General features: G+C 32.1%; 1 long non-coding RNA gene across 4 annotated transcripts in view; it reads right to left on the bottom strand.

The window, feature by feature from the left end:
* Positions 1-9,014: 9,014 nt before the first annotated feature.
* The window catches only part of LOC127128299 (uncharacterized), a 33,950-nt gene continuing 29,903 nt past the window's right edge, over positions 9,015-13,061 (bottom strand). For 2 of the 4 annotated variants that reach the window (XR_007805834.1, XR_007805833.1), the window contains exons 2-3: positions 11,876-11,978; positions 9,015-9,226 (exon numbers count right to left, since the gene is read on the bottom strand). This is a non-coding gene — a long non-coding RNA (uncharacterized LOC127128299). Of the gene's footprint in view, positions 9,227-10,233; positions 10,337-11,875; positions 11,979-13,061 lie in introns of all 4 variants that reach the window. The other 2 variants (XR_007805835.1, XR_007805832.1) reach the window with 1 other exon arrangement.

Genomic DNA, 13,061 nt, shown 5'->3' with positions numbered 1-13,061 from the left:
ATCATTAGATTGAATTATCTCAATACCCAAAAAATATATGAGTTTAACAAGGTCTTTCGACTGAAATTGATTCGATAGATTATTCTTCAAAATAATCTTAGCTAGTGATGTTGGTTTGATCACACTCTTGGGTTGAGAACCTTCCTAAGTTTGAACATAACCTCCAAAGATGTACCAATTTTATGCCCTGCATCATCAACACCTTCATTGTAACCTCAACGGCTGGCTTTCCCTATCAAATATGACCAAAAAAACAGTGAAATCAAACACAATACAACCCTTACCAGCATAATATAAAGAAAATGCGAGAAACTGCTCAATATTTGTTATGATTTGTGCATATTTACTACTTGTAACAAACCATCACTTTTGCATTTATTGTAAAACCAAATGAAAGAAGCATAGAAGAACATTACCTGTAATGACCTGAAGACTCATTTTGATCTATTCATGACAAGAGCGTATATACCTTCCTACAAACACTCCGACGAACAAGTTAGTTATCACTTCAAATAATCTAGGAAATAAAAGGAAATATTTTAGAGTAAACAAAATACAAATATAACAAGACATGATATATAAGCATAAAGAGTAACCTTGACCTTTATGAAAGTATTTAAAAAGGAAAAGAACAACATACAGTTAGAAAGTCCTACCAAACCAACATAGTATTTCTAGTTACCTTTGGATGATACCAACAAGTTAAAGTGACTTACTTTCTATGAGTGCATTATCCTTAAACTTGTTTCTTCTTCAAAAGTATCCATAGCATATTTTCCCCGGAGAAATTCCATATAATCTTTAGATTGAACTACTTCAATACCCAAAAATATAGGAGTTTACCAAGGTCTTTCGTCTGAAATTTATTCGATATGTTATTCTCTAAATAATCTTTAGCTAGTGTTGTGGTTTGATCACATTCTTGGGGTTGAGAACCTTCCTAAGTTTGAACATAACCTCCAAAGATTTACCAATTGTATGTCCTGCAGCATCAACACTCTTCATTTGTAACCTAACGGCTGGCTCTCCGTATCAAATATGACTAAAAGAAACAGTGAAATAAAAACACAATACAACCCTTACCAATATAATATAAAAGAGAAAATGCGAGAAAATGCTCAATATTTGTTATGGATTTGTGCAGTATTTACTACTTGTAACAAAACAATAACTTTGCATTTATTGTAAAAACGAATGAAAAGAAGCAATAGAAGAACATTACCTGTAATGACCTCAAGACTCATTTTGATCTATTCATGACAAAGCGTACATACCTCCTACAAACACTCCGACGAACAAGTTAGTTATCACTTCAAAATAATCCTGGGAAATAAAAGAGAAATATTTTAGAGTAACCAAAATACAAATTATAACAACAATGATATTATAAGCATAAAAGAGTAACATACATTGACCTTTATGGAAAGTATTTTACAAAAGGAAAAGAACAACATACAGTTAGAAAGTCCTACCAAACCAAACATACTATTTCTAGTTATCTTTGGATGATACCAACAAGTTAAAGTGACTTACTTTCTATGAGTGCATTATCCTTAAACTTGTTTCTTCAAAAGTATCCATAGCATATTTCCCCGGAAAAATTCTCATATAATCTTTAGATTGAACTACCTCAATACCCAAAAAATATAGGAGTTTACCAAGGTCTTTCGTCTGAAATTTATTCGATATATATTATTCTCTAAATAATCTTTAGCTAGTGTTGTTGGTTTGATCACATTCTTGGGGTTGAGAACCTTCCTAAGTTTGAACATAACCTCCAAAGATGTACCAATTGTATGCCCTGCAGCATCAACATCTTCATTTGTAACCTAACGGCTGGCTCTCCGTATCAAATATGACTAAAAGAAACAATGAAATCAAAATACAATACAACCCTTACCAATATAATATAAAAGAGAAAATGCGAGAAACTGCTCAATATTTGTTATGGATTTGTGCAGTATTTACTACTTGTAACAAAATAATCACTTTGCATTTATTGTAAAACCAAATGAAAAGAAGCAATAGAAGAACATTACTGTAATGACCTCAAGACTCATTTTGTTTTTGGCCTTGCCTTAGATGCGCTATGAGTTGCATCTATTCATGACAAGAGCGTACATACCTTCCTACAAACACTCCGACGAACAAGTTAGTTATCACTTCAAAATAATCCTGGAAATAAAAGAGTAAATATTTTAGAGTGAACAAAATACAAATTATAACAACACATGATGTTATAAGCATAAAAGAGTGACATTGACCTTTATGGGAAGTCTTTGAAAAAGGAAAAAGAACACATACAGTTAGAAAGTCCTACCAAACCAAACATAGTATTTCTAGTTACCTTTGGATGATACCAACAAGTTAAAGTGACTTACTTTCTATGAGTGCATTATCTACCAACTTGTTTCTTCCAAAATTATCCATAGCATATTTCCCGGAGAAATTACCATATCATCTTTAGATTGAATTACCTCAATACCCAAAAATATAGGAGTTTACCAAGGTCTTTCGTCTGAAATTGATTCGATAGATGTTATTCTCAAAATAATCTTTAGCTAGTGATGTTGGTTTGATCACACTCTTGGGGTTGAGAACCTTCCTAAGTTTGAACATAACCTCCAAGATGTACCAATTGTATGCCCTGCAGCATCAACATCTTCATTTGTAACCTCAACGGCGGGCTCTCCGTATCAAATATGACCAAAAAACAGTGAAATCAAAACACAATAACCCTTACCATATAATATAAAAGAAAAAATGCGAGAAACTGCTCAATATTTGTTATGGATTTTGTATATTTACTACTTGTAACAAAACAATCATCACTTTGCATTTATTGTAAAAACCAAATGAAAAGAAGCAATAGAAGAACATTACCTGTAATGACCTCAAGACTCATTTTGATCTATTCATGACAAAGCGTACATACCCTTCCTACAACACTCCGACGAACAAGTTAGTTATCACTTCAAAATAATCCTGGGAAATAAAAGAGTAACATTTTAGAGTAAACAAAAATACAAAATTATAACAACACATGATGTTAAAGCATAAAAGAGTGACATTGACCTTTATGGGAAGTCTTTGAAAAAGGAAAAAGAACAACATACAGTTAGAAAGTCCTACCAAACCAAACATAGTATTTCTAATTACCTTTGGATGATACCAACAAGTTAAAGTGACTTACTTTCTATGAGTGCATTATCTACAAACTTGTTTCTTCAAAATAATCCATAGCATATTTTCCCGGAGAAATTACCATATCATCTTTAGATTGAATTACCTCAATACCCAAAAATATAGGAGTTTACCAAGGTCTTTCGTCTGAAATTGATTTGATAGATGTTATTCTCAAAATAATCTTTAGCTAGTGATTTTGGTTTGATCACACTCTTGGGGTTGAGAATTTTCCTAAGTTTGAACACGACCTCCAAAGATGTACCAATTGTATGCCCTGCATCATCAACACCTTCATTTGTAACCTCAACGGCTGGCTTTCCCTATCAAATATGACCAAAAAAAACAGTGAAATCAAAACACAATACAACCCTTACCAGTATAATATAAAAAGAAAATGCGAGAAACTGCTCAATATTTGTTATGGATTTGTGCAGTATTTACTACTTGTAACAAAACAATCACTTTGCATTTATTGTAAAACCAAATGAAAAGAAGCAATAGAAGAACATTACCTGTAATGACCTCAAGACTCATTTTGATCTATTCATGACAAGAGCGTACATACCTTCCTACAAACACTCCGACGAACAAGTTAGTTATCACTTCAAAATAATCCTGAAAATAAAAAGAGTAACATTTTGAGTAAACAAAATACAAAATTATAACAACACATGATGTTATAAGCATAAAGAGTGACATTGACCTTTATGGAAAGTATTTGAAAAAGGAAAAAGAACAACATACAGTTAGAAAGTCCTACCAAACCTAACATTGTATTTCTAGTTATCTTTGGATGATACCAACAAGTTAAAGTGACTTACTTTCTATGAGTGCATTATCCTCAAACTTGTTTCTTCAAAAGTATCCATAGCATATTTCCCCGGAGAAATTACCCATATAATCTTTAGATTGATTACCTCAATACCAAAAAATATAGGAGTTTACCAAGGTCTTTCGTCTGAAATTTATTCGATAGATGTTATTCTCAAATAATCTTTAGCTAGTGATGTTGGTTTGATCACACTCTTGGGGTTGAGAATCTTCCTAAGTTTTAACACGACCTCCAAAGATTTACCAATTGTATGCCCTGCAGCATCAACATCTTCATTTGTAACCTAAACGGTTGGCTCTCCCTATCAAATATGACCAAAAGAAACAGTGAAATCAAAACACAATACAACCCTTACCAGTATAATATAAAAAGAAAATGCGAGAACTGCTCAATATTTGTTATGGATTTGTGCAGTATTTACTACTTGTAACAAAACAATCACTTTGCATTTATTGTAAAAACCAAATGAAAAGAAGCAATAGAAGAACATTACCTGTAATGACCTCAAGACTCATTTTGATCTATTCATGACAAGAGCGTACATACCTTCCTACAAACACTCCGACGAACAAGTTAGTTATCACTTCAAAATAATCCTAGGAAATAAAAAGAGAAATATTTTAGAGTAAACAAAAATACAAAATTATAACAACACATGATGTTATAAGCATAAAAGAGTGACATTGACCTTTATGGGAAGTATTTGAAAAAGGAAAAAGAACAACATACAGTTAGAAAGTCCTACCAAACCAAACATACTATTTCTAGTTACCTTTGGATGATACCAACAAGTTAAAGTGACTTACTTTCTATGAGTGCATTATCCTCAAACTTGTTTCTTCAAAAGTATCCATAGCATATTTCCCCGGAGAAATTCGCATATAATCTTTAGATTGAACTACCTCAATACCCAAAAATATAGGAGTTTACCAAGGTCTTTCGTCTGAAATTTATTCGATAGATGTTATTCTCAAAATAATCTTTAGCTAGTGATGTTGGTTTGATCACACTCTTGGGGTTGAGAACCTTCCTAAGTTTGAACATAACCTCCAAAGATGTACCAATTGTATGCCCTGCAGCATCAACATCTTCATTTGTAACCTAAACGGTGGCTCTCCGTATCAAATATGACCAAAAGAAACAGTGAAATCAAAACACAATACAACCCTTACCAATATAATATAAAAGAAAATGCGAGAAACTGCTCAATATTTGTTATGGATTTGTGCAATATTTACTACTTGTAACAAAACAATAACTTTGCATTTATTGTAAAAACAAATGAAAAGAAGCAATAGAAAAACATTACCTGTAATGACCTCAAGACTCATTTTGATCTATTCATGACAAGAGCGTACATACCTTCCTACAAACACTCCGACGAACAAGTTAGTTATCACTTCAAAATAATCCTGGGAAATAAAAAGAGTAACATTTTAGAGTAAACAAAATACAAAATTATAACAACACATGATGTTATAAGCATAAAAGAGTGACATTGACCTTTATGGGAAGTTTTGAAAAGGAAAAAGAACAACATACAGTTAGAAAGTTCTACCAAACCAAACATAGTATTTGTAGTTACCTTTGGATGATACCAACAAGTTAAAGTGACTTATTTTCTATGAGTGCATTATCTACAAACTTGTTTCTTCAAAATTATCCATAGCATATTTTCCCGGAGAAATTACCATATCATCTTTAGATTGAATTACCTCAATACCCAAAAAATATAGGAGTTTACCAAGGTCTTTCGTCTGAAATTGATTCGATAGATGTTATTCTCAAAATAATCTTTAGCTAGTGATTTTGGTTTGATCACACTCTTGGGGTTGAGAATTTTCCTAAGTTTGAACACGACCTCCAAAGATGTACCAATTGTATGCCCTGCAGCATCAACAACTTCATTTGTAACCTCAACGGCTGGCTTTCCCTATCAAATATGACCAAAAGAAACAGTGAAATCAAAACACAATACAACCCTTACCAGTATAATATAAAAAGAAAATGCGAGAACTGCTCAATATTTGTTATGGATTTGTGCAGTATTTACTACTTGTAACAAAACAATCACTTTGCATTTATTGTAAAAACCAAATGAAAAGAAGCAATAGAAGAACATTACCTGTAATGACCTCAAGACTCATTTTGATCTATTCAAGACAAGAGCGTACATACTTTCCTACAAACACTCCGACGAACAAGTTAGTTATCACTTCAAAATAATCCTGAAAAATAAAAAGAGTAACATTTTTGAGTAAACAAAAATACAAAATTATAACAACACATGATGTTATAAGCATAAAAGAGTGACATTGACCTTTATGGAAAGTATTTGAAAAAGGAAAAAGAACAACATACAGTTAGAAAGTCCTACCAAACCAAACATGTTATTTCTAGTTATCTTTGGATGATACCAACAAGTTAAAGTGACTTACTTTCTATGAGTGCATTATCCTCAAACTTGTTTCATCAAAAGTATCCATAGCATATTTCCCCGGAGAAATAACCATATAATCTTTAGATTGGATTACCTCAATACCTAAAAATATAGGAGTTTACCAAGGTTTTCGTCTGAAATTTATTCGATAGATGTTATTCTCAAAATAATCTTTAGCTAGTGATGTTAGTTTGATCACACTCTTGGGGTTGAGAATCTTCCTAAGTTTTAACACGACCTCCAAAGATTTACCAATTGTATGCCCTGCAGCATCAACATCTTCATTTGTAACCTAAACGGTTGGCTCTCCGTATCAAATATGACTAAAAGAAACAGTGAAATCAAAACACAATACAACCCTTACCAGTATAATATAAAAAAGAAAATGCGAGAAACTGCTCAATATTTGTTATGGATTTGTGCAGTATTACTACTTGTAACAAAACAATCACTTTGCATTTATTGTAAAAACCAAATGAAAAGAAGCAATAGAAGAACATTACCTGTAATGACCTCAAGACTCATTTTGATCTATTCATGACAAGAGCGTACATACCTTCCTACAAACACTCCGACGAACAAGTTAGTTATCACTTCAAAATAATCCTGGAAAATAAAAAGAGAAATATTTTAGAGTAAACAAAAATACAAAATTATAACAACACATGATGTTATAAGCATAAAAGAGTGACATTGACCTTTATGGGAAGTATTTGAAAAAGGAAAAAGAACAACATACAGTTAGAAAGTCCTACCAAACCAAACATACTATTTCTAGTTATCTTTGGATGATACCAACAAGTTAAAGTGACTTACTTTCTATGAGTGCATTATCCTCAAACTTGTTTCTTCAAAAGTATCCATAGCATATTCCCCAGAGAAATTCTCATATAATCTTTAGATTGAACTACCTCAATACCCAAAAAATAGGAGTTTACCAAGGTCTTTCGTCTGAAATTGATTCGATAGATGTTATTCTCAAAATAATCTTTAGCTAGTGATGTTGGTTTGATCACATTCTTGGGGTTGAGAACCTTCCTAAGTTTGAACATAACCTCCAAAGATGTACCAATTGTATGCCCTGCAGCATCAACATCTTCATTTGTAACCTAAACGGTTGGCTCTCCGTATCAAATATGACCAAAAGAAACAGTGAAATCAAAACACAATACAACCCTTACCAATATAATATAAAAGAGAAAATGCGAGAAACTGCTCAATATTTGTTATGGATTTGTGCAGTATTTACTACTTGTAACAAAACAATAACTTTGCATTTATTGTAAAAACGAAATGAAAAGAAGCAATAGAAGAACATTACCTGTAATGACCTCAAGACTCATTTTGATCTATTCATGACAAGAGCCTACATACCTTCCTACAAACACTCCGACGAACAAGTTAGTTATCACTTCAAAATAATCCTGGGAAATAAAAAGAGTAAGATTTTAGAGTGAACAAAAATACAAAATTATAACAACACATGATGTTATAAGCATAAAAGAGTGACATTGACCTTTATGGGAAGTCTTTGAAAAAGGAAAAAGAACAACATACAGTTAGAAAGTCCTACCAAACCAAACATAGTATTTGTAGTTACCTTTGGATGATACCAACAAGTTAAAGTGACTTACTTTCTATGAGTGCATTATCTACAAACTTGTTTCTTCAAAATTATCCATAGCATATTTTCCCGGAGAAATTACCATATCATCTTTAGATTGAATTACCTCAATACCCAAAAAATATATGAGTTTACCAAGGTCTTTCGTCTGAAATTGATTCGATAGATGTTATTCTCAAAATAATCTTTAGCTAGTGATATTGGTTTGATCACACTCTTGGGGTTGAGAACCTTCCTAAGTTTGAACATAACCTCCAAAGATGTAACAATTGTATGCCCTGCAGCATCAACATCTTCATTTGTAACCTCAACGGTGGGCTCTCTTTATCAAATATGACCAAAAGAAACAGTGAAATCAAAATACAATACAACCCTTACCAATATAATATAACAGAGAAAATGCGAGAAACTGCTCAATATTTGTTATGGATTTGTGCAATATTTACTACTTGTAACAAAACAATCACTTTGCATTTATTGTAAAAACCAAATGAAAAGAAGCAATAGAAAAACATTACCTGTAATGAGCGCAAGACTCATTTTGATCTATTAATGACAAGAGCCTACATACCTTCCTACAAACACTCCGACGAACAAGTTAGTTATCACTTCAAAATAATCCTGGGAAATAAAAAGAGTAAGATTTTAGAGTGAACAAAAATACAAAATTATAACAACACATGATGTTATAAGAATAAAAGAGTGACATTGACCTTTATGGGAAGTCTTTGAAAAAGGAAAAAGAACAACATACAGTTAGAAAGTCCTACCAAACCAAACATAGTATTTCTAGTTACCTTTGGATGATACCAACAAGTTAAAGTGACTTACTTTCTATGAGTGCATTACCTACAAACTTGTTTCTTCAAAATTATCCATAGCATATTTCCCCGGAGAATTACCATATCATCTTTAGATTGAATTATCTCAATACCCAAAAAATATAGGAGTTTACCAAGGTCTTTCGTCTGAAATTGATTCGATAGATGTTATTCTCAAAATAATCTTTAGCTAGTGATTTTGGTTTGATCACACTCTTGGGGTTGAGAACCTTCCTAAGTTTGAACACGACCTCCAAAGATGTACCAATTGTATGCCCTGCATCATCAACACCTTCATTTGTAACCTCAACGGCTGGCTTTCCCTATCAAATATGACCAAAAGAAACAGTGAAATCAAAACACAATACAACCCTTACCAGTATAATATAAAAAAGAAAATGCGAGGAACTGCTCAATATTTGTTATGGATTTGTGCAGTATTTACTACTTGTAACAAAACAATCACTTTGCATTTATTGTAAAAACCAAATGAAAAGAAGCAATAGAAGAACATTACCTGTAATGACCTCAAGACTCATTTTGATCTATTCATGACAAGAGCGTACATACTTTCCTACAAACACTCCGACGAACAAGTTAGTTATCACTTCAAAATAATCCTGAAAAATAAAAGAGTAACATTTTAGAGTAAACAAAATACAAAATTATAACAACACATGATGTTATAAGCATAAAAGAGTGACATTGACCTTTATGGAAAGTATTTGAAAAAGGAAAAAGAACAACATACAGTTAGAAAGTCCTACCAAACCTAACATGTATTTTCTAGTTACCTTTGGATGATACCAACAAGTTAAAGTGACTTACTTTCTATGAGTGCATTATCCTCAAACTTGTTTCATCAAAAGTATCCATAGCATATTTCCCCGAGAAAACCATATAATCTTTAGATTGGATTACCTCAATACCTAAAAAATATAGGAGTTTACCAAGGTCTTTCGTCTGAAATTTATTCGATAGATGTTATTCTCAAAATAATCTTTAGCTAGTGATGTTTGTTTGATCACACTCTTGGGGTTGAGAATCTTCCTAAGTTTTAACACGACCTCCAAAGATTTACCAATTGTATGCCCTGCAGCATCAACATCTTCATTTGTAACCTAAACGGTTGTCTCTCCGTATCAAATATGACTAAAAGAAACAGTGACATCAAAACACAATACAACCCTTACCATATAATATAAAAGAAAATGCGAGGAACTGCTCAATATTTGTTATGGATTTGTGCAGTATTTACTACTTGTAACAAAACAATCACTTTGCATTTATTGTAAAAACGAAATGAAAAGAAGCAATAGAAGAACATTACCTGTAATGACCTCAAGACTCATTTTGATCTATTCATGACAAGAGCGTACATACCTTCCTACAAACACTCCGACGAACAAGTTAGTTATCACTTCAAAATAATCCTGGAAAATAAAAAGAGAAATATTTTAGAGTAAATAAAAATACAAAATTATAACAACACATGATATTATAAGCATAAAAGAGTGACATTGACCTTTATGGGAAGTATTTGAAAAAGGAAAAAGAACAACATACAATTAGAAAGTCCTACCAAACCAAACATACTATTTCTAGTTATCTTTGGATGATACCAACAAGTTAAAGTGACTTACTTTCTATGAGTGCATTATCCTCAAACTTGTTTCTTCAAAAGTATCCATAGCATATTTCCCCAGAGAAATTCTCATATAATCTTTAGATTGAACTACCTCAATACCCAAAAAATATAGGAGTTTACCAAGGTCTTTCGTCTGAAATTGATTCGATAGATGTTATTCTCAAAATAATCTTTAGCTAGTGATGTTGGTTTGATCACATTCTTGGGGTTGAGAACCTTCCTAAGTTTGAACATAACCTTCAAAGATGTACCAATTGTATGCCCTGCAGCATCAACATCTTCATTTGTAACCTAAACGGTTGGCTCTCCGTATCAAATATGACCAAAAGAAACAGTGAAATCAAAACACAATACAACCCTTACCAATATAATATAAAAGAGAAAATGCGAGAAACTGCTCAATGTTTGTTATGGATTTGTGCAATATTTACTACATGTAACAAAACAATAACTTTGCATTTATTGTAAAAACAAAATGAAAAGAAGCAATAGAAAAACATTACCTGTAATGAGCGCAAGACTCATTTTGATCTATTCATGACAAGAGCCTACATACCTTCCTACAAACACTCCGACGAACAAGTTAGTTATCACTTAAAAATAATCCTGGGAAATAAAAAGAGTAAGATTTTAGAGTGAACAAAAATACAAAATTATAACAACACATGATGTTATAAGCATAAAAGAGTGACATTGACCTTTATGGGAAGTCTTTGAAAAAGGAAAAAGAACAACATACAGTTAGAAAGTCCTACCAAACCAAACATAGTATTTGTAGTTACCTTTGGATGATACCAACAAGTTAAAGTGACTTACTTTCTATGAGTGCATTATCTACAAACTTGTTTCTTCAAAATTATCCATAGCATATTTTCCCGGAGAAATTACCATATCATCTTTAGATTGAATTACCTCAATACCCAAAAAATATATGAGTTTACCAAGGTCTTTCGTCTGAAATTGATTCGATAGATGTTATTCTCAAAATAATCTTTAGCTAGTGATATTGGTTTGATCACACTCTTGGGGTTGAGAACCTTCCTAAGTTTGAACATAACCTCCCAAGATGTCCCAATTGTATGCCCTGCAGCATCAACATCTTCATTTGTAACCTCAACGGCGGGCTCTCCGTATCAAATATGACCAAAAGAAACAGTAAAATCTAAATACAATACAACCCTTACCAATATAATATAAAAGAGAAAATGCGAGAAACTGCTCAATATTTGTTATGGATTTGTGTAATATTTACTGCTTGTAACAAAACAATCACTTTGCATTTATTGTAAAAACCAAATGAAAAGAAGCAATAGAAGAACATTACCTGTAATGACCTCAAGACTCATTTTGATCTATTCATGACAAGAGCGTACATACCTTCCTACAAACACTCCGACGAACAAGTTAGTTATCACTTCAAAATAATCCTGGGAAATAAAAAGAGTAACATTTTAGAGTAAACAAAAATACAAAATTATAACAACACATGATGTTATAAGCATAAAAGAGTGACATCGACCTTTATGGGAAGTCTTTGAAAAAGGAAAAAGAACAACATACAGTTAGAAAGTCCTACCAAACCAAACATAGTATTACTAATTACCTTTGGATGATACCAACAAGTTAAAGTGACTTACTTTCTATGAGTGCATTACCTACAAACTTGTTTCTTCAAAATTATCCATAGCATATTTTCCCGGAGAAATTACCATATCATCTTTAGATTGAATTATCTCAATACCCAAAAAATATAGGAGTTTACCAAGGTCTTTCGTCTGAAATTGATTCGATAGATGTTATTCTCAAAATAATCTTTAGCTAGTGATTTTGGTTTGATCACACTCTTGGGGTTGAGAATTTTCCTAAGTTTGAACACGACCTCCAAAGATGTACCAATTGTATGCCCTGCATCATCAACACCTTCATTTGTAACCTCAACGGCTGGCTTTCCCTATCAAATATGACCAAAAGAAACAGTGAAATCAAAACACAATACAACCCTTACCAGTATAATATAAAAAAGAAAATGCGAGGAACTGCTCAATATTTGTTATGGATTTGTGCAGTATTTACTACTTGTAACAAAACAATCACTTTGCATTTATTGTAAAAACCAAATGAAAAGAAGCAATAGAAGAACATTACCTCTAATGACCTCAAGACTCATTTTGATCTATTCATGACAAGAGCGTACATACTTTCCTACAAACACTCCGACGAACAAGTTAGTTATTACTTCAAAATAATCCTGAAAAATAAAAAGAGTAACATTTTGGAGTAAACAAAAATACAAAATTATAACAACACATGATGTTATAAGCATAAAAGAGTGACATTGACCTTTATGGAAAGTATTTGAAAAAGGAAAAAGAACAACATACAGTTAGAAAGTCCTACCAAACCTAACATGTTATTTCTAGTAACCTTTGGATGATACCAACAAGTTAAAGTGACTTACTTTCTATGAGTGCATTATCCTCAAACTTGTTTCATCAAAAGTATCCATAGCA

This window comes from Lathyrus oleraceus, chromosome 3, assembly GCF_024323335.1.
Source record: "Lathyrus oleraceus cultivar Zhongwan6 chromosome 3, CAAS_Psat_ZW6_1.0, whole genome shotgun sequence".
Taxonomy (NCBI): Eukaryota; Viridiplantae; Streptophyta; class Magnoliopsida; order Fabales; family Fabaceae; genus Lathyrus; species Lathyrus oleraceus.
The sequence above is the reverse complement of the archived record's forward strand: the minus strand, read 5'-3'. Positions and strand labels throughout refer to the sequence as shown.